Consider the following 21,803-nt stretch of genomic DNA (forward strand, 5'->3'; position numbering starts at 1 on the left):
TTCATCACTTAGATCAAGCCACTTCCGCTAAAGATGCATGGGATACTCTTGAAAGAACATTTGGGGCTAAGGGAAAACACTCTAAAATCTCTCTCAAGATGCAATTATATGCACTCACTATGCATGAGAATGAAACTCTTTCAAGTATGGTCAATAGGCTTAAGAGCATATGCACTTAATTATCCTATATAGAGTGTAACATTGATGAGGATGATAAAATTGCTATTCTACTTAAAGCCATGCCTATGCAATATGAGATATTGTCACCGTGCTCAAGGAAAAGGAACCTATTCCTTCACTTGAGAGCATTGTTCACTCTCTTCAAGAGGAAGAGAACAAGCATACTCATGCCACTCACACCAATGAAGCACCTACATCTCAAGCATTATTTGTTTCTAACTCTAAAAGCTTCAAGCCATGTATCCATTGTGGGAAAACAAATCATGCTTCTATCAATTGCTACAAGATCAAGAAGTGTGTGAAGTGCGGTAAGGTTGGGCATCCACCCCAATTTTTCCCTAAAGGTAGTAGCGGCGGCATTCCAAGTCATGGCGGCAACAACAACAACACCTCCTCCAAGGGAAGACGTATTCTCTACACTCATAGTGATGATGAAGACGACAATGACGACAATGGCACTCTCACGAATGATGAGCTACATTTTATTTCAACTACTTCTTCTCCTCGTGCATCCACTTCTTCTAGCTCCTCTTTTTCTAATAAAGTTCATGCGAAGGTTATAGTACTTTCTTTGTGTGAACCACTTGTGACATGATGATGAATCCATGTGAAGGTTATAGTACTTTCTTTGTGTGAACCACTTGTGACATGATGATGAATCCAATTGAGAATCATCAATGATCATTAAGTGATGAATCCCTTATGATTGTAATGAAGGACATAACGTTGTATCCATATGAGAACTGTTATGTACCTCATCCTCTTTCCATTGTGAACCTTAGGTGGTAGAAGCAGGTGTTTAAGGGGGGATTTGTGGGGATAAACACTATGCTCACTCCACCTACTTAGCCGTGTGGGAACATATCCTAGAACTCTCTAGAAGTTCATCTTCAAGCCTATATAACAAGGCTCTCTCAAGCATGTATTTCAAGCTTTTTCATTCTAGTAATTCAAGGTTGCTTTCCTCTTGTCTAAGAGTCATTCTCTCTCATCCACACACACACACACACACAAGTATGAATGCTTCACAGGAGTATCCACCCTAAATATCCCAACACTTGGGTGATAGAAAGGTTATACCATTTTCCTATTTTTATTAGCACACACACACCCACCCACCCACCCACCCACTCACACACGCGAGAAGAAGAGAGTTTTAACGTCGTAAGAAACTATCCCAAGAGACCTTAAAGATCTAGCCAACGAGGAGTTGAACTCAAGATTGTTATTCAAGAGGGAAGTGGCATAACCAATCTACCACACTTGGGTGATTGAAAGGCTATACCATTTTCTTCTTTTTATTAGCACACACACACACCTTCCCACCCACACACCCAAGAAGAAGAGAGTTTTAACGTCGTAGGTAACTATCTCAAGAGACCTTAAAGATCCAGCCGACAAGGAGTTGAACTCAAGACTTGTTATTCAAGTGGGAAATGACATAACCAATCTACCACACTTGGGTTCATAGAAAGGTTTTAACTTTTTCCTCTTTTTATTAGGAGACACACACCCACCCACACACCCGAGAAGAAGAGAGTTTTAAGGTTGTAGGAAACTATCCCAAGAGACCCTAAAGATCTAGCCGATGAGGAGTTAAACTCAAGACATGTTATTCAAGAGGGAAATGACCAATCTACTACACTTGGGTGATAGAAATGTTATACCATTTTCCTCTTTTTATTAGCACACACACACACACACACCCACCCACACACGAAAGACGAAGAGAGTTTTAATGTCATAGGAAACTGTCCCAGGAGACCTTAAAGATCTAGCCGACGAGGAGTTTAAATCAAGTCATGTTATTCAAGAGGGAAATCCCATAACCAATCTACCACACTTGGGTGATAGAAAGGTTATACCATTTTCCATTTTTTATTAGTACACACACACCGACCCACCCACACACCCAAGAAGGATAGAGTTTTAACGTCGTAGGAACTATCCCAAGAGACCATAAACATCTAGCCAACGAGGAACTGAACTCAAGACCTGTTATTCAAGAGGGAAATGACATAACCAATCTAACACACTTGTATGATAGAAAGATTATCCCATTTTCTTTTTTTTTTTAATTACACACACACCCACCCACCCACCAACACACCCATGAATAAGAGAGTTTTAACGTCGTAGGAAAATATCCCAAGAGACTTTAAAGATCTAGCCAATGAGGAGTTGAACTCAAGACCTCTTATTCAAGAGGGAAATGGCATAAACAATCTACCACACTTGGGTGATAGAAACGTTATACCATTTTCCTCTTTTCATTAGCACACAGACACCCACCCACACACCCGAAGAAGAGAGATTTAATGTCATAGGAAACTATCCCAAGAGACCTTAAAGATCTAGCCAACGAGGAGTTGTATAAAGCATAATACTGTATCACAGATATATGCTTTTAAACAAAAGGAAAACGAAAAAGTGAAGGAAGCATCCTTGAGATTCAAGCAATACATTGAGAGGTGCCCAAGGAGAGAATTACCGCAGGATGAAAGATTGTCTGTGCTCTTCATTGAAGGACATAGAAATGAAACCTTGAAAAAGGACCTTCACTTGAAAACCTGCAGCACATTTGAACAGGTTACAAGGGAAGCGTTATATCTTGTTGATAACTGCAAAGCATATGGGGAAGTGTCAGACGATACTGATTCAGTAACCAGTGGCTCTTCATCTCTTAAGAGCGAACCCTCTACCAAGAAAGATGCTCAGACTTCTTTGATGCCGACAGCTGATCAAATGATAGAGGAAGTAACGAAGAGAATGCAGCAACATATGAGATCAAATCCGGTGATGAGACAGTCTCAGATGAGGAAATGTGACATATATTGGGGGGATCACCCGACACCGTGGTTCACACAACAGCCGAAAGCACCAATTGGGAATGGACGAGTACTACAATGGTGCGCCATAGAGAAAAAATGGACAAACCATGGCACGGATGAGTGTTTTTACAACAAAAACTATGTGAGGGAAAGGCCGTATGGACCTCCAGCAGGACCACCCCAACCACCTCCTCCAAGATATCAAGTTGGGCCAAATGCGAATATGGTAGCAGGAGCAGGCAAACCTCAACCTATGTTGGGTCAACAACCTCCATTACCACAAGAAAATAGGGCCATGATTAGGTATGCTCAACCTTACGAAGCATCACCAGGAACGAATCATACACCTCAAATTTCTTATTATGAGGAATCAAATGAGCCTTACGTAACTGAACCTGAACCACAGATGTACGTAGACGAAGCCTATTAACCGTGGGGAAATAAGGAGGGTATAGCACCACCAATGTATGTAGCACAACCTTCAAGGGATCAATATTTGGTACACGAAAGAACGCTAATGTTCATTGTGAACCAGAACTACAAACCAAGAGGATATCCTAATAGGGCGGGACAACCTATGGGACCACCTCCTCAAAATCAACCACCAATTGGACCGTGCTATAACTGTGGAAGTTCATATCATTGGGAGCGTAGTTGTCCTTTCAAGGGTGAAAGAGTGAAAAATTTTGGGTTTTGTGACGGTTGTGGTGAGAATCACATACTGCCAGATTGCCCAAGGAATCGAGACAACAAGGGAAAAGCAACTATGAATATTGTGGGGGTGTTACCGAGTGCAAGCAGTGGATTAGAAACCGAACCCATGATCCAAATCAATGCGGTAACCAGAACCCAAGCCAAGGACTTAGAGAAAAACAAACCATTGGAAGAAAAGGTCGAGTTGCCAATACCCACAGAAAACGAGAGTTTATCTGTGAGAACACAGCGGAAATCCTGGAAGGCGAAACGAGACAGAATGAAAACAAGAAGGATGAAAACCCAAATTTCCATGCAAAATGAATTACATGAAACGAAAGAGCAACTGAAACAAGAGAGAAATAGTAAAACTGTTGAGGACAACAACAAGCCGAGGAAAGCATCCTCAGGGGGATCAGTCTTGGTCGAGAAAGTGCTAGAGCCTTTAGATGCTCTATTACAAGCCTATGAAGCAAGGCTAAAAACAAACCAAACCTTAGAGTAGAGATGGTTGACTTATCCTCAACCAAAAGTGGAAACAAAGCGTTTAGAAATGTGTAAACACCTCATTGAAACAACTCAGGCATTGATGGAACCTAATGCGATTAGAACCCCAGAACAAGAAGTACTGATTCACAACGAGCAAGAAAAACTGAAGATCGATGAATTAGAACAAGTAAACGGACCCAGGCCTGAAACTATATTGTCATTGGATCACCGAGTGGTGCCGAACACCACTGATGATTCTAAGTCAATGACTATAATGCCAGTTCCAGAAGTGGAAGAACCATGGCCACAGAACTTATGGGAAACCATTAGAAATAGAAAGAACGGAAGCGTGACGTTACAGTCTGTACCAATTCCTGAGGTTAACATGGACAACGAATTTTATCCAGGAGATATATAATCATTGTATGGAGATGCAGGAATGGAGGTTTTGATGGAAAGAAAAGCTCAATTCGTGAAAACCCTGCCTTCTTTTATAGGTGAACATGAGGCACAATTGGAGATAAGATACGTTCCATCCCAGAAGAGAGCTATTCCACAAATGATTGACTCAAAAAGTCTTCAAGAGATGCTATCGACACCTATAACATGCACAATCACAATGTCAGAACTCTTGAGAGTCATACCACACTTATGGGAAGACATGGGAAAACACTTGGAGAACAAAGGAATAAAGATTCCTCTTCAAACAAACCCTACAGTAGAAGAAAACAAACGAGAAGGTCAACCCAAAGCCCAACCTGTGCCCATAAACAAGGTCGGAGATTACTGTGAAGGTGAGGAAGGTAATACAACCTTACCTGTCGAATATCAGGATATAAAGACGATAGCTATCTGTTGACCGCTGGGTTAACAACACAACATAACTCAAATTTCGTACCAAAGTCTTATCTTTTGCGAGTTATGAAATGCTGCAGATTATGGCTATAAACGTCATTTGTAATGAGTAGTTATTTTAGTTTCAGAAGCCGGGGTGCAATGGCACTTCCAGATTGTAAATACAAAGCCATTTGACCCTTTCAACCCTATTTTTGGTTAAACCTAAGGTAGCCTTAGTATATAGGGTACCTAGGTCATTTGTAAAAGGACTTTTGATCATAATCAAAACTTAGCGCTGCCCTACTGTGTGTGAGAGAGAAAGAGAGTGAGCGTGAGCTTCATCCTCTTGCTACGCCCGGCTCGCTCAACACATTGGAGATCCGACTGCACCATTGCTGTAGGCTCGAGGAGAGCTACGCGACAACGCCAAGAATTCCACGCGAGACGAAGCGCACACGCCGACGCATCTATGAGCTATTTGTGGTCGTAAGTGTATCAAACGATGTCTTTTTTCTGCGTGCCAGTAGTCTATAGAATCGTGGCGACATAAGCTACGCATAGGTACTCATAAATTTCAGTTTCGGGCACTTTCAAAATTTTGCTCTGTCATCCTACGCGTTTTTCGCAGATGGGTTTAGAGTGAGGGTTTTGAGTGTAGAAGCTTAGGGACAGGTGTATCCTAGTGAGGGGATAGTGTTCCTTAAGTTTCGTACGAATCTGGCATGATTAGGTGAGTTACCTCCCGTATGTGTGTATGCGGCTAGGTGGTGTAGTTGAGAGCAGTGAGGTTCTTGATTGGGGTTTAGTTGGCCTTCCAGAGTGTTGTATGTGTAGGATGGTCTTAGCCTGACAAGCTAAAGAGATTTCCTCTGTGTGCCTATCGTGTCATTTGTGTCCTCGATTGACATTATGTTGATCTAGGTAGTGTTTGCATGAACTTCGTGGGTGTGTGAGTCGCTCCCCGTCCAACATTGGCGCCGCTGCCGGGGACACAAGGACCTAAGTAGCTTTCCTACTAACACTCGTGTGATGGTTGCTTGATTTAGTTTCGGCTAAAGAAAGCGTTTTTCTTAAGTGGATCCGAAAGAGGATATTCCGCGATCAAGTGGATAGCCAGGAAGCGTTTGTCTTGCCGAGGGTCTGCGACTAGATAGGTTTAGTTAGGATCTGTGGATTAGAGTAGTTGTTGGTGGTCGAATGATTTGTGAGGTGATAAAATCGTTTACTAGTCCGTGTGTGGCAGTGAAGCGTTTTTCTACTCATAGATGCAAAACCCCATATGATTTGTAGGAGTAGCTTTAGGTGAGTGATCCGATTCGGATCTAGAGCTATTCAGTACTGAATTATTTGCTAAAGTGCTTGATTGCATTTGAAATCACGGAAAAGTGTGCTTTTGTGGGTAAAAATGCATTAAACAAGATTTTATGGATATTTTTGTATGACTGACTGATGTTGTGCATATAAAAGAGCACTTGCAAGGGTTCTGTGAAGAAAACCTGTAATTTTGTAAACATAGACATCCTACGCGTAGGATGTCTCAAGGGGGTTCTGGAGACCAAATTTGAAAATCCTGACTGCACCTGTGGGTTTACAGGGTAGGCTTTACCCTATTTTCATATTGACTTGGGTGTTTTTCCCTATTTTTGTTGACCAAAAGCCAAAAGGCGGAGTCAGAAAACGTAAAATTTTAGAAAAGGCTTTAATTGAGTGATTTTTTCATGTTTTTGCAATTGTGAAGCATACTTGCACTTGCTGAGAGCATTAGGGACACTTCAGTCTCAAAAAATCAGCAGTAGACATCCTACGCGTAGGATGTCTACAGGGTGATCTCGTAGAAATTTTGAAAATCTGAGGTTATCAATGTGTTTAGAAGGTAGGTTTTACCCTATTTTCACCTGCAAAGTGGAAATTTGACCAAATTTTGACAGATCAAAGCCAAAAGACGAGAATTGCCAGACATCCTACCCAAATTGTGTCCAAGGCCTAATTTTGAGACCAAACCATAGGATGACTCCATAGGCATGTTCTAAATGTTGTATTGAGTGCATGTGATAAATTTCATCTCATTTGGGTTAGTGAAAGGGAAGATTGAACGGACTTTAGTATTTTGACTGAAAAAGGCAAGAACAACTAGCTTTGGGGTCTTTTGACATCCAAATTTAAATCTAAGCATACCAGTGGGTTGCTGAAGACTAGGGGAATCTTTGGTCCAAGTTTGGGTTCATTCTGGGCAAAAAGACATCCTACGTGTAGGATGTCTACTGCATGATTCTGTGACCAAAATTCTCTTGTGACCATACCATGCTGTCATATGGCCTTAGATAAGCCTCCTAGGCAAATTTGGTCCAATTTGGAGTTGATTGACTTGGGAATTCATCAGAACATACATCAGGCTTTTGGAACAGATTCTTGATCATTTGACCAACCTATAAGTGTCAGAATCAAAAAGTAAAAATAGCTGTGAGCTTAGCACATCAAGGGGAAGCTACAGTGCAAGTTTGAGCTGAAACAGAGCAAAAAGACATCCTACGCGTAAGATGTCTCTAGGGTCATAAAGTGGTCAAAATTCTACTTTGGCCATATAGGGAGGTTCTAAGTGTCTCAAGGATTCCAGAACTTTTTTCAAAAGTGAATTTGGACCTTGTTTGGCCTATTTACCAAGCAAAGACAAGAATTGTCACACATCCTACTCTTGGAGTGCACTAGAAGCTCTTGTAGCCTAAATCTTGACCTATTGGTATCCAAATTCAATTCTAAGCATACCATTGTGTTGCTGAGCACTAGGAGAATCTTGGGATCAAGTTTGGACAAAATCTGAGCAGTTAGACATCCTACGCGTAGGAATTCTCCAGCTTGATTTAGGACTCCAAATCAACCTATGAGCACACCACTGTGATCAACACATCAAGGAGAGTCTGGGGTGAAAATTTCAAGTCATTCTGAGCAAAAAGACATCGTACACGTAGGATGTCTCAAGGCCATTTTTAGGCCCAAATGAAATTCTGAGCATACCATTGTGTTGCTGGACTTAAGGGGAGTCTCTGGACCAAATTTTGTTAAATTCTGAGCATACAAACATCCTACGCGTAGGATGTCTCCAGGCTAGTTTTAGGGTCCAACTGAAATTTTGACCATACAGAAGTGTTCACAGTGTCACAGAGATCCCGAATCTTCTTTTAAAATTGAATTTGGACTCATTTTGACCATTCTAAACTGCAATTCACTGTTTTGGCCATAGCTTTCACAAACGGTATCGGATCGGAAAATTTTTTATATCAAAACGTAGCGTGAGAGCGGCTCTACATATCTTATAGCAAAACATGAACTAAATGTATGCCTACGGCAAACATTTAGTTCCACTTTGAAAAAAAAGTCGTTTGAGGCCTCAAAATGCATCCGAAAGTTAGAGGTGTCTAAAAGCGACAATTTGCGAGAATTGTGAGAAAACGGTTGCGGTTTTGGACATAGTTTCGACTTTTCCCTAAGCAAATCATGTCTACCCTAGATTCAAACGCAGCTTACACACGCTTGGAGATCCCGATGATAGAGGAATATCCTCCCACATTAATGGATTTTCCAAACTTGCAATTGATAAAGACCCATCTTGTTGAGAGAGTTTGGATGATTGGTCATGAGAGTGAAGGACTATATAGATACATTGACGACAATGAGGTCAATCTTTATAGGTGCTCAGATCCATACCTAGAAGAGATAATGGATTACAAGCTCTTATATGTTTACACATACGGAGTCAATTGTCAATGGAGATCTATAGTTTTCGACAAGTATGGACGAGAATACAGAGTTGTAAAAAGCACAAATCCACAGACTATACTTGAAAGAGGTGGATATTTGGTCAATGAAGGACCACAAATGCCTCCACCAAACACGAGAATTCCTATAGGAATTCCAAGAAGAGAGCCACCAGGATTCCCTTCAAGAGCGATAACAAGAGAAGGATTGTGAGAGTCTCTGGTTAGACTTGTAGACAATCGGCGAGTTAGACCATCCCAAGTCCAGAAATGGGTAAACAGAAAATACTCCGGTGATAAAGATCCGAGAGATCACGTAACGGCTTTTAGAAGAGTGATTAGAGCAGAGGAAGTTTCAGATTTTGCGACACAGTTTGCGGGATTTGGATTGACTCTAGAAGCTACATGGTTCGACTCGGTGGAAAAATGGGATTTTGAGACCCTAGATGAGTTGTTTGAAGAGTTTATTGAAGAATTCTCGGCAAAAGGCGTTGCTCACAACACGGTCTCGCAAATCCATAGATTCAAACAGAAAGAGAATGAATCAGTACGCAAAGCATCATTATGGCTCAAGAGATATGTTAAGCTCTGAATTACCTACGCAAGCACGACTGATGCTGATCTTTATCCAGGGAATGATACATGCGGGCCTTTAGAAGGATCTGCATATGATAAGGAGGATGACGCTAAACGAGTTGATCAAAGAAGCTCTTTATCTAGTGGATAACTGTGAGGCATACAAAGAAACGGACTTAAAGAGTCAAGGAGATGACACATCCTCTCAGCACAGTGTTTCACAGTTAAGTGAGTCCACTGCCAAGCCAGCGGCACCTATTGATCAAGAAAAGCTTATCGACGACGTGGTCAAGAGGTTGATTCCTCTTGTAAGGTCTGATTTGGGAGAACCGAAGTGGTGTGAAATTGAGAGAAAATGGACGAACCATACGAGGGAAGAGTGCTATTATAGCATGGAAAATGCTAGGGAGAGGTATGTACAACCTGTTCAAGAAGCATCGACTCCACCTAGATACATTACAGAGAATGCGCCAGGACCAGTAGGAGGAAGGAGGCCACAGCTTGTCTTAGGACAATAACCTCCACTGCCAGGTGCTAGAATGCAGGTAGACATGAGATACATGCCAATGATGGAAGCATCAAATAAACCAATGCCAGTACCAGCTACAATGTGGTATAGCAACCAAAGTGAGTACTACCCATCGAAGCAACAAAATGTGAGAGAAACACATGGAGTGGTGAGGCCGGTACAACCTCTACCTCCTGGGTTTCATCCGGAAGAAAGAAGGTATGAAATGGAAGAAAGGACATTGCAAATACCGGCTTATCTAGGTCAAAGCTTGCTTATAGCCAAGAGGAAATGCTAAATGAATCTCCTCAACCAGAGACAGATTGTCACAAAAGTCATGATAACCACTTGGTCAAACAATATCCTCATACGGAGATCACTGAAGTAAATGCCTATTGTCTTGAGTGTGGCATCACTCACTTGATCCCCGATTGCCGGAAAAACTCAAACAATATCAGGAAGATCACGACAAATGTATCGGGGATTGTTCAGCTACCTAGTAGCTCAGAAAATGAAAATGTTGTACCAGTTCAAGTAGTTACGAGAGCACAAGCTCAAAAGAAAGCTGATGAGAATCTAGAGACAAAGAACACGAAAAGTGACACGAGTCCAAAGACAGATGATGGACAAAAGACAGACGCACCTAGTCAGAAAACCAAGAGCAAACGAAATAGTTGGAAAGCTAGAAAGACTAGGATGAAAGCACGCAGGGAACGAGAGAAAAAATCCCTAGCTGAGAAGCTCATCGAAGCTGAGGAGAAGATAAAACAACATGAGGAAAAGGAGGCACCTTCTCTTACACAGATGGTTAAATCTCTAGAAGAACCATCCACGGATGAGAAACCGAGAAGTGCTAGTTGAGGAGGATCTGTGTTGGTAGAGAAGGTTAATGAGACATTAGATTCCCTCTTGAAAGCCTATGATGTGAGGCTCAAAAACAACCAAACCCAAGAACACAGGTGGATGACATATCCGTATGCGGAACTAGAAAAGCAAAGGTTTGAAATGTGCAAGAAAATGATTCAAACAGCCCAAGCTTTACTAGAACCACTAGTTGCAAAACCTGAGGATGTGATCCGTGTCATGCCTACACAAGTAATCCCACCAAACCAGGAACTAAAAGAACTAGATTCTAGTCATGAGCACATACCAAACCTCAAAGACCCAGCATTAGAACCAAGGATAGTACTGAATACCACGGATAACTCTTTCGAGGGATTTCACCAAGCTATACCTGAGGATTGTAAAGAGATAGATGGTCTTGACGACTTGTGGAAACAAGTCAGAGAGGCCAATGAAGCCGATGACCAAAGAAGGCGAGTAGACAAGACTGGTGATGAACGAGGAGTGTATCTACCACCAATAGAGGAATTTGAGACTGGATCTCAAATGGATCTAGACGTACAATCGTGTTGGGGGACAAAGGATCTGTACAATCTATGGATAGTCAACCCCATTCGCTAAGAACACTACCGTCCTACATGGGAGAGTACGAGACCAAGTCAGATGTGGTTAGAGTCCCATCAAAGAGACTGTCTCCCAACAAGGCCATTGATTCAAAGGGGCTAGTAGATATTCTATCTACCCGAGTCATCTGTACAATAATGTTAGCCGAGTTGCTCAGAATAAGACCAAACATGTGGGCTAATGTGGGTAAATGTCTAGAGAAATTTGGTGTAAAAACCCCAATGACTGAAATCGAGGAAGGCATCAAAGAGCTTGAAATGCCTCAACTAAATACTAGGCCAGTGCCATTAAACAAGGTAGGTGAGTATTATGAGGGAGAAGATGGAAACACCACCCTTCCTATGGAATTCAATAATGTAAATACCATGGCAATCCTTGACAGTGGAGCGGGTGTGGCCATTGCAATCAAAGAGGTTTGTAAAAAATGGGGAAAACCTGCCTTGATATCCACACGAATGACCCTGCAGCTTGCAGACAGACACAAGGAAAAGCCCATAGGACTGCTAGAAAAAGTACTTGTTACTTCTTGTGGCATTGAATATGAACACACTTTTGCTGTTGTTGACTTTGGCAAGAAGGACAACTATGACATCATTCTGGGAAGACCATTCATGCGACAATTGAAAATGGTCCAAGATTGTGGTTATGACCATATATACGTGAGACATATGGAAAGCATAACAAAGGTAAACTTGAGGGACCATAACTATAGGGATGTGACAAGAACACCGGTTGAGGAGTTTGATTCCATCACAGTAGCAGGATCAGAACTTCCAGCTTGGTTAGGTAAGCCTAAAGAACTGTGGATGTGTGGAGCTTCACAATGTGGTAGCTTGAAACGTGAGAAATGTATCCTAGAGCGGGTTATAGAGGACAGGGACTATATCCCAGAACCACTTCCTGAAGAAGAGTTAGAGCCTTTTGGATGAGAACACATCTTGGCTACTCTGGACGTGTGCGCCGTGGAGGATTCTCCCACAACAAAGTTTTCTGATGAAAATGGCTATGATGTCGTTCCTTATTTTGCAGTGAGTGTAATCCAGGAAAACGAAGAGAACCAGACATCAACAAGCTCTCGAAATAAGGAGCAAACAAAGAAATGTGGAGAATCAAAAGATGAAGAAGACGACGAGTTCTATGGCTCTGTAGAACACTTCGAGCTTCAAGAAGATCAACGACCCGGGAATCAATGTCATCGCTACACGAATAAAGTGCATCAAAAGTGGATTCCAAAGTCGTCGGTGAAGACACAACCACCACAAGCATGCTCATACATGGCTCCTAATAAGGATGCAAAGACTCAGCTAGGAGGAATACGACCAGAGCAACGAGCTAACAATGCTCTAATCAATGGGCTAGAAAAGTCCTCCAAGAAACTACGACCCACGAGCAAACAGATAGTAACTTTCCACTACCAGTGAAAAAATCAAGGGAAAGTACAAGAAGTCAACCTTGTTGAGGATAGTAGCGATAGTGATGAATCTTACGACATCCCCTATCATCAATTCAGGCCATCACTATCACCAACCCCTTCAGCAACAACCATGACAGGTCAAAAGAACAAGACAACAAGTCAAAGCCAAAAAGCTCGACAAATCTGGATACCAAAAAGTCAGATCGGCCAAAAATAGATATGGATCAAGAAGAAAAAGATCTCTAATGACAAATCACAAGATCCAACACCAAAACAAAAACAAGGAAAGCATGCACGAACGGGTAAGAATATCACAAAGTCGCAAGCTTTCACAACTCAGGTTTGGGCTCCAAGAAGTTGATTCAAGCACGAAAAAGTCAGGAATTCATTTGGATTCCAAAACAACCACATTATCAACTTTCAAAGCCTAAATCCCGTCCCCAACCAAGTGTACAAGGGCTGAAGCAAAGAACACTGTTGACTCACACAACAAAAAGGTGGATCCCAAAGAAGTCTCTTCAAACACAAACGAAGCACGGGCAAGTATGGGTTCCCAAACGAGCGTCAACAACAAAACAACCAATAATCGCAAAGAAATGGGTCCCAACGAAGAACAACAAAACTGCTGTCAGTGCATCGCCGCTTGAATTCTTACAATTCTTCCTACGATTACAGTATAGTTAGAAGAGAGCAAGTCGCTTCAATCAAGCAACGATACAGGAGCTTCAAAGACCATTACATTGCTTAGAATAGGAAGCCTCGCCAACAAATGCCAATAAGCAAATTGCTTATACCCACATCTTGCACAACATAAATATTTTCCATGCATTGACTGTGTATGCATAATAGGGCTACATTACAAGGCCTGCATAGGCACAACTTTGAATTGCCCAAGCACAACACATACCCTTTGCGATATCCTGTCCTAAAGGATGACTCCAAATAGGAAGGGGGGAAGCATTCTGAATGCGGACCTAATATTATGACTATTAGAGGGCAATGTTTTGTGAGATGCATTGAATTTTTGCGTTTTATTGTGATAATTTTTTGACAAAATTTAGAGTATATGCCCTCATAGTAGTGTTACAGAGGAGTATGGGGACAAAATCCATATATGAGCCCCTAGGGACATGTGTATAGTGTACATAGCGTTTAGATTTCTATTTGAATGATTTTTATTTTGTTAAGTTTTTTTTAATATTTTCTTTGTTTATTATTAAGAAAAAATAAAAAAATATCCATAATCCACATGAAGAAAAGACTGACGAGAGGCCTGAGCACTACAAAGAGAAGAAGGTACAAGAAAACGATGAAACTTCACGAAGTATGTCTCAGCAGCCACTACAACAGCCGAAGAACTTGTCACAAAGCAGTGTCAACAAGCAACCGACAAGTCATACAAGTCAGAGTCGAGTAGGTAAGCCACAAAATGAGTGAGGTGTTAGTCCCAAAGCTTCAAGTAATATTCTCTGTGGTCTAAGCGTCTTAGCTATTCTAGGTACTGCTCAAGCTGGAAGAGTTGAGCATATTTACGTTGTGTCACTCATGTTGGTATAGGTGAGCAAAAGAGTCGAAGTCTAAGTACTTAAGTCTGGTGAAGTGAAGGAGAAGGTCCAAAAGACACTCACGTACTGAGCACAGTGAGATACGAGTGGAGAAACTTCTACATCGAAAACGCTTCTTGGAAAGGTGGAAGCTATTGAGACATCTTTTGATGTCACATGTGCTACATTTATTCCTCGAAACACCCATCATATCCTTCTTTCACATTAGATGCTTTTGGTGATAAATTTCTCATATGCATATAGAGTGTCCCATAATTGGCACTTGCATTAGACACTCTTTCCGTGTTTCACCCAAGCACTCACCTTTCATGAACATGTACTTCACGTTCAACTGCTCAACTCCAATAAGAGCGTATATAAAAGGCATTTTTTTTCCCACCGAGTTTGTTCCGTTTGGTCATCCAGGTTTTAGACCCTAATCAAGGACACCTATCACCATCCTCTTGTACATATTCCTTCTACATCAACAATAAGTAAATGCTACTCAAATCAATTGACAAATGAATTGGAGCACCAATTTCATATCATAGCATACTTCTCCTCAATGGCGAGTTGAAGAATGGCCTACAATGACAAAGCTGCAAACAACACTAAAAACATGATTGCACAGGAACAAAGAAGTCCCCAATGAAGAAGAGCAGACATAAAAGTAATCAGAGGATCTCAAAAGATGAATGGTTATGATGATAGATGTCAGCTCTAATGGATCATAGTTCTTGTTGTGGTTAGACAAAGATACAAGCAGTGCAACAGATTAAGCCAACACAACAGCAAAGTGTTGACCGTTGGGTCAACAACACAACATAACTCAAGAACAAAGAAGTCCTCAATGACAAAGAGCAGATATAAGGGTAATCAGAGGATCGCAAAAGCTTGTCCTTGATAATGCGCATCGAATGCTCGGCAGGGTTTTGAACCTCAAATTAGAATAATTAAGTCTTGGATTCGACCTGACAGACAGACTTTGCATTGGAGTGCAACTTGGCCTAAAGAAGTTAAGGGTTTAGCCATACAATTTCTACAAAATCCTTACAAAGTTGTCATTGGCTCACAAGATCAGAAAGCCAATCACTTAATTCTACAAATTATAGAAGTTGTTACTGAGAATCACAAATACTCCGAATTCATAGATTTGCTGGAGCAAATGATGGGTGGAGCTTTCTCTATCCATGATGATAAGAGTCAAGTTAAACGACATTGGGTTCTTTTGAATTTAGATCTGGCAGTAAACCTATAATGACAGAAACAGATGCTGCAGCTCAGAGCGTGGATGTGAAAGACATATAGTTCGTCATCAATTATGATTTTCCTGAATCATGCGAAGACTATGTACATCGGATTGGACGAACAAGACAGGCTACTACAAAGTCTATAGTCTATACTTTCTTTCCAACAACAAAACGACGGCAAAGACCACATCGCCATCGACAATCATGTCATGTCGGGGACGACATGAACGCGGAAGGGGGGAATGTTGACCGCTGGGTCAACAACACAACATAACTCAAATTTCATACTAAAGTCTTATCTTTTGCGAGTTATGAAATGCTGCGGATTATGGCTATAAACGTCATTTGTAATGAGTAGTTATTCTAGTTTCAGAAGCCGGGGTGCAATGGCACTTCCAGATTGTAAATACAAAGCCATTTGACCCTTTCAACCCCATTTTTGGTTAAACCTAAGGTAGCCTTAGTATATAAGGTACCTAGGTCATTTTGTAAAAGGACTTTTGATCATAATCAAAACTTAGTGTTGCCGTCTACTGTGTGAGAGAGAGAAAGAGAGTGAGCGTGAGCTTCATCCTCTTGCTACGCCCGGCTCGCTCAACACATTGGAGATCCTACTGCACCATTGCTGTAGGTTCGAGGAGAGCTACGCGACAACGCCAAGCATTCCATGCGAGACGAAGCGCACACGCCGACGCATCTACGAGCTATTTGTGGTCGTCAGTGTATCAAACGATGTCTATTTTCTGCGTGCCAGTAGTCTATAGAATCGTGGCGACATAAGCTACGCATAGGTACTCATAAATTTCAACTTTGAGCACTTTCAAAATTTTGCTCTATCATCCTACGCGTTTTCCGCAGATGGGTTTAGAGTGAGGGTTTTGAGTGTAGAAGCTTAGGGACAAGTGTATCCTAGTGAGGGGATGGTGTTCCTTAGGTTTCGTACGAATCTGGCATGATTAGGTGAGTTACCTCCAGTATGTGTGTATGCGGCTAGGTGGTGTAGTTGAGAGCAGTGAGGTTCTTGATTATGGTTTAGTTGGCGTTCCAGAGTGTTGTATGTGTAGGATGGTCTTAGCCTGACAAGCTAAAGAGATTTCCTCCGTGTGCCTATCTTGTCATCTGTGTCCTCGATTGACATTATGATGATCTAGGTAGTGTTTGCATGCACTTCATGGGTGTGCGAGTCGCTCCCCGTCCAACACTATCCTAGACAGTGGGGCGGGAGTTGCGATTGCTACAAAGCAAATCTGGGAGAAATGGGGCCATCCAGCTCTCAGAAAGATGAGAATGAAACTGCAACTCGCAAATGGGTATGTAGAGAGACCATTGGGAGTCCTGGACCAAATAGTTGTAACTTCGTGTGGAATTAACTATGAGCACACCTTTTCCGTGGTAGACTTCGAAAAAACGAACAACTTTAAAGTTATTTTGGGGCGACCTTTTATGCGTCAACTCAAAATGATACAAGATTGGGGGTACAACCAAATTTACCTAAGGCATGAGGATCTAATAACGAAAATCAACATGAAGGATCACAGCTATAGAGACGTTGCAAAAACACCAGTGCAAGAATTTGATTCAACCATAGTGAATGAAAAAGAAATACCTGCGTGGTTACAAAAGAAAGCACATCTCTGGATGTGTGGAGCATCTGATTGTGGGGACTTAATCAAAGAGGAATGTCTGTTGGAAAGGTCAGTAGAAGACGAGGCTTATCTCCCAGAACCTTTCCCTGAACATTTATTTGAGCCATTTGGGTAGACTCAAATATTTTCAACCTTGGATGTATGTGTTAACGAATGCACGTCTACAAAATTTTCTGATGATGAAGGATACGACCTAGTAACATTGCAAATGGCTAGTGTCATCCTTGAGTCAGGATCAGAGAGCGAGGAACGAGAAGAACCACTACGTGAGACTGAGTGTAAAAGAATAGTTGATGAGATATCTGTAGTGGACGATAGGAATCTAACAGAGGAGGGATTCACAGATTCACTAAGAGATGACCTTTCATCACTGGGTGATGAAATCCAAATGATAGATGTTGATGACAAAAGATCAAGTGGATCAGAGACGAATAGGAAGTATATGTCGAGACTGGACAGGTTTTACGAGTTTCCTAACCAAAAACCTAGTCGACAAGAGTGGTATAGATCAAAGAGAACAAAGAAATCAAGAGCGAATAAGCATAAACCCATGCCTCTTGTCAATGACAAAACGGGATATCTAAGGCTTGTAAAAGCTGATGATTGTGTCAAAGACAAGGTCACTGGCCGGTTTATCAAAACTAAACCATGGAAAAACAACAAGAAGAACAAGCGCGAAAAGCAAAAGACGGAGACTGAAGATGAGGGAAACTCTCAAGGGTCAAAAGACAAAGGACCATCGGAATTTGAAGAAAGCGAGGAGGAAGACACCACCACACCGCTTGAGAAAAGAAAAAGGGAAAGAAGTACAGTGCCGCAGTCCGAGCTTCAAAAAGCATATGCAGAGGCCCAACAAAGAATTGGGGAAAGAAGGACCAAGTTGCGGGCTGACAGAAAACCAAGAGCGGCTGCAACACAACAAACAGAAAAACTAAGGTTCGAGAAGGAAAGACAAGCAAGAATAGAAAATGCAGCTCGCATACAGGCTGAAAAACAAAGGTTAGAAGCGGAACAAAAGGCTGCAGAAGTGGACGTTTCTTCTCAGTCCACTGAAGGAACAAAGGAGAAAGAAGTGGCTAAAGACACGAACCAAGTAGAGCAACTGAAGAAAGCCCAAAGAGAGAAGAATGTGAAAGCACGACAAGCGGCGGAATGGACTCGCCAAAGAATAGTAAAGATTTTAAAGAAAAGAAAAGAGGACGCGTCTGCTTCACAGCCAAGGGAAGATGCATCAAAAAAGAGGCATGTACAAGAAGTGGAGAAATCACTACCTCCTCCCTCGTCGAAATCTCCTCCTCCTTCTCTGTGAGAGCCATACCCAGACTCGATCCTACTCACCTCCCTCAGTCCTCCAGACCGTTCCAGGGAATGATGTAGACCTATCTGCAGGTATCTCTCCCACTTGGGACCGACACTCAGACAGGACTCCAACCTATCTCAAATGCCAACCCAAGGGGGTACATCCCTTCATTCAATGCTTCTCATAATCAATCTGTCTTTGACAGCTTTTCGCACCCAAAATCGTGGTCCTTAGTCTGGATTCTCTTGATCTTTAACTTGAGGATCTGTTCTTGCTTTCTTGTTCTCCCTTGGTTCATGGCATAACCCCTTTTTCCTGACAAGCAAGCACGGCAGTTATCACTTTTCCCTAAGAAGAGGGATCTTGCAATCCTACCTGGTCTCACTTGTCCCCGATTACCCATTTTTATCCCACGTAGTCCTAGCGTTTAACATAAAATTTTTAAATCAACATCCGGCCATCTGACCCTCCGGATCCGCCCACCCACCGAACCATTTCATGAAACTCCCTTCCCGAGGTAGTACTTAACTAGGCTACAAAATCAGGAAGATAGTAGTCTATCAGACATTATCAAACAACAAGCAGCATGCAATCTATTGCATACCCTCGTTCAGGGAAATTCATCTGGTTGTTCCCACCAGATCTTTATTTAGAAACTTTTAATTCATTTCCTTTCCTTTATCTGCTATAATTAGCTTGTAACTAGTTTTCTAACTAATCATGCAACACATTTAGTTTCAACCAATTCATCTTACCTCCCCATTCATGCCAAGATAATCGGTTACAAGCTATGAAAATGGCATCACCTTCACAATATTTCCCAACATTAAGTGTTTGGGAAAGGGTCATCAAGTAGTTTAATCATTCCTTCCTAAGCATTTTATTTCGAGAGGTATAGCACCATCTGGTGACAGATGCACAGGATAGCCCCTATATTCCTAGCCTTTCCAGTTCCTTTTCAGCAACCAAGTCGAACAAATTTTCTTAATTAAATTCACATCATCCTCCCTGAGTATAACCTTCTCATCCAACTATTGGCATCAGGCCATACCCGGATTATGGCCGATTTCCAATAAGATAACGCGGGAACTTCACCCGGCCGGGCAAAAATAAAACAAACCCATTCATCCCTTATCTCTCGGGCATGAATGACCTAGGTATAACTACTTGACGGTTATGCTACCCTTGCCGAAAAGGGCAAATCTCCGACAAGTTTCCCAAGAGAATCCTCTCAATGGGCCGGCCTTTCAATCAAATTGACCCCAAGAAGGTCCATCTTGGTTCCGGTCATTTTCAGACAATCTTCAAAACTCCCAATTAAATCTATGACTTGCAATGGGCTATCCCTATCACCTCTCGAGATTCCTTTTTAACTCCTAGTTGGTAGTTTCCAGGTTCATTCATTTATCAACCTTAATTCCTACTTTCATTAATTATCTACCAACCAAGTTTATTTAGAAAATACAAGCGAGTTTTTGCCATAGGCATTTGATGGTTAATGTCTCTTCGGAAATGCTAACTTTTTAAGTTCAATCCCCGTTTTGTCAATTCCCACGTTTTTTGCAATCCTTTGCCATCCATGGGGCATCTCCATGGAAGCTTGTAGAGTTTTTGGTTCAAACAACACGGAGATCAATTCCGCGAAGTTATCCTCTATCTTCCCCATCCCGTATTTGCAAACAAACCTGAAATTGAAAACTTTAGAAATACTCTTCAATACCAAAAATTGAACTACTTCTATCGAGCTTAGAAAACTACTCTTTTCTTATGGTACCTAGCTTTCCATTTTAGGAAGCTAGAAGGTCATCCTATAATTTATGAGTTTTCGAGCTTTCCATTAAAGCTTAAACCTAAAATACAAGGTAGTCACTAAAGCTTACACCTAAGTGCAAAGTTACCATTAATGCTTAGCTTATGAGAGCAAATCTACCTTTGAAACTTAACTTAATGATGTATAGATACTCTTAGCACTTAACCTATTTGTGAGGTTTCCATTAAAGCTTAAACCTAAAAATGCAAGGTAGTCACTAGATCTTACACCTAAGTGCAAAGTTACCATTAAAGATTAGCTTATGAGAGTAAATCTACCTTTGAAGCTTAACTTTATAATGCATAGATACTCTTATCACTTGACCCTAATTGCAAGGTTTCCATTAAAGCTTAAACCTAAAATTGCAAGGTAATCACTAAATTTCACATCTAAGTGCAAAGTTACCATTAAAGCTTAGCTTATGAGAGCAAATCTACCTTTGAAGCTTAACTTTATGATGCGTAGATACTCTTATCACTTAACCCTGATTGCAAGGTTTCCATTAAAGCTTAAAACCTAAAAATATAAGGTAGTCACTAAAGCTTACATCTAAGTGCAAAGTTACCATTAAAGCTTAGCTTGTGAGTGCAAATCTACCTTTGAAGCTTAACTTTATGATGCGCAGATACTCTTATCACTTAACCCTAATTGCAAGGTTTCCATTAAAGCTTAAAACCTAAAAATGCAAGGTAATCACTAAAGCTTACATCTAAGTGCAAAGTTACCATTAAAGCTTAGCTTACGAGTGCAAATCTACCTTTGAAGCTTAACTTTATGATACGTAGATACTCTTATCACTTAACCCTAATTGCAAGGTTTCCATTAAAGCTTAAAACCTAAAAATGTAAGCTAATCACTAAAGCTTACATCTAAGTGCAAAGTTACCATTAAAGCTTAGCTTACGAGTGCAAATCTATCTTTGAAGCTTAACTTTATGATGCGTAGATACTCTTATCACTTAACCCTAATTGCAAGGTTTCCATTAAATCTTAAAACCTAAAAATGCAAGGTAATCACTAAAGCTTACATCTAAGTGCAAAGTTACCATTAAAGCTTAGCTTACGAGTGCAAATCTACCTTTGAAGCTTAACTTTATGATGCGTAGATACTCTTATCACTTAACCCTAATTGCAAGGTTTCCATTAAAGCTTAAAACCTAAAAATGCAAGATAATCACTAAAGCTTACATCTAAGTGCAAAGTTACCATTAAAGCTTAGCTTACGAGTGCAAATCTACCTTTGAAGCTTAACTTTATGATGCGTAGATACTCTTATCACTTAACCCTAATTGCAAGGTTTCCATTAAATCTTAAAACCTAAAAATGCAAGGTAATCACTAAAGCTTACATCTAAGTCCAAAGTAACCATTAAAGCTTAGCTTACGAGTGCAAATCTACCTTTGAAGCTTAACTTTATGATGCATAGATACTTTTATCACTTAACCCTAATTGCAAGGTTTCCATTAAAGCTTAAAACTTAAAAATGCACATAAACCTTCCTAGTATT

The sequence above is a fragment of the Adiantum capillus-veneris genome, chromosome 18 (genome assembly GCF_014529385.1).
Source record: "Adiantum capillus-veneris isolate H3 chromosome 18, ASM1452938v2, whole genome shotgun sequence".
NCBI classification, from domain to species: domain Eukaryota; kingdom Viridiplantae; phylum Streptophyta; class Polypodiopsida; order Polypodiales; family Pteridaceae; genus Adiantum; species Adiantum capillus-veneris.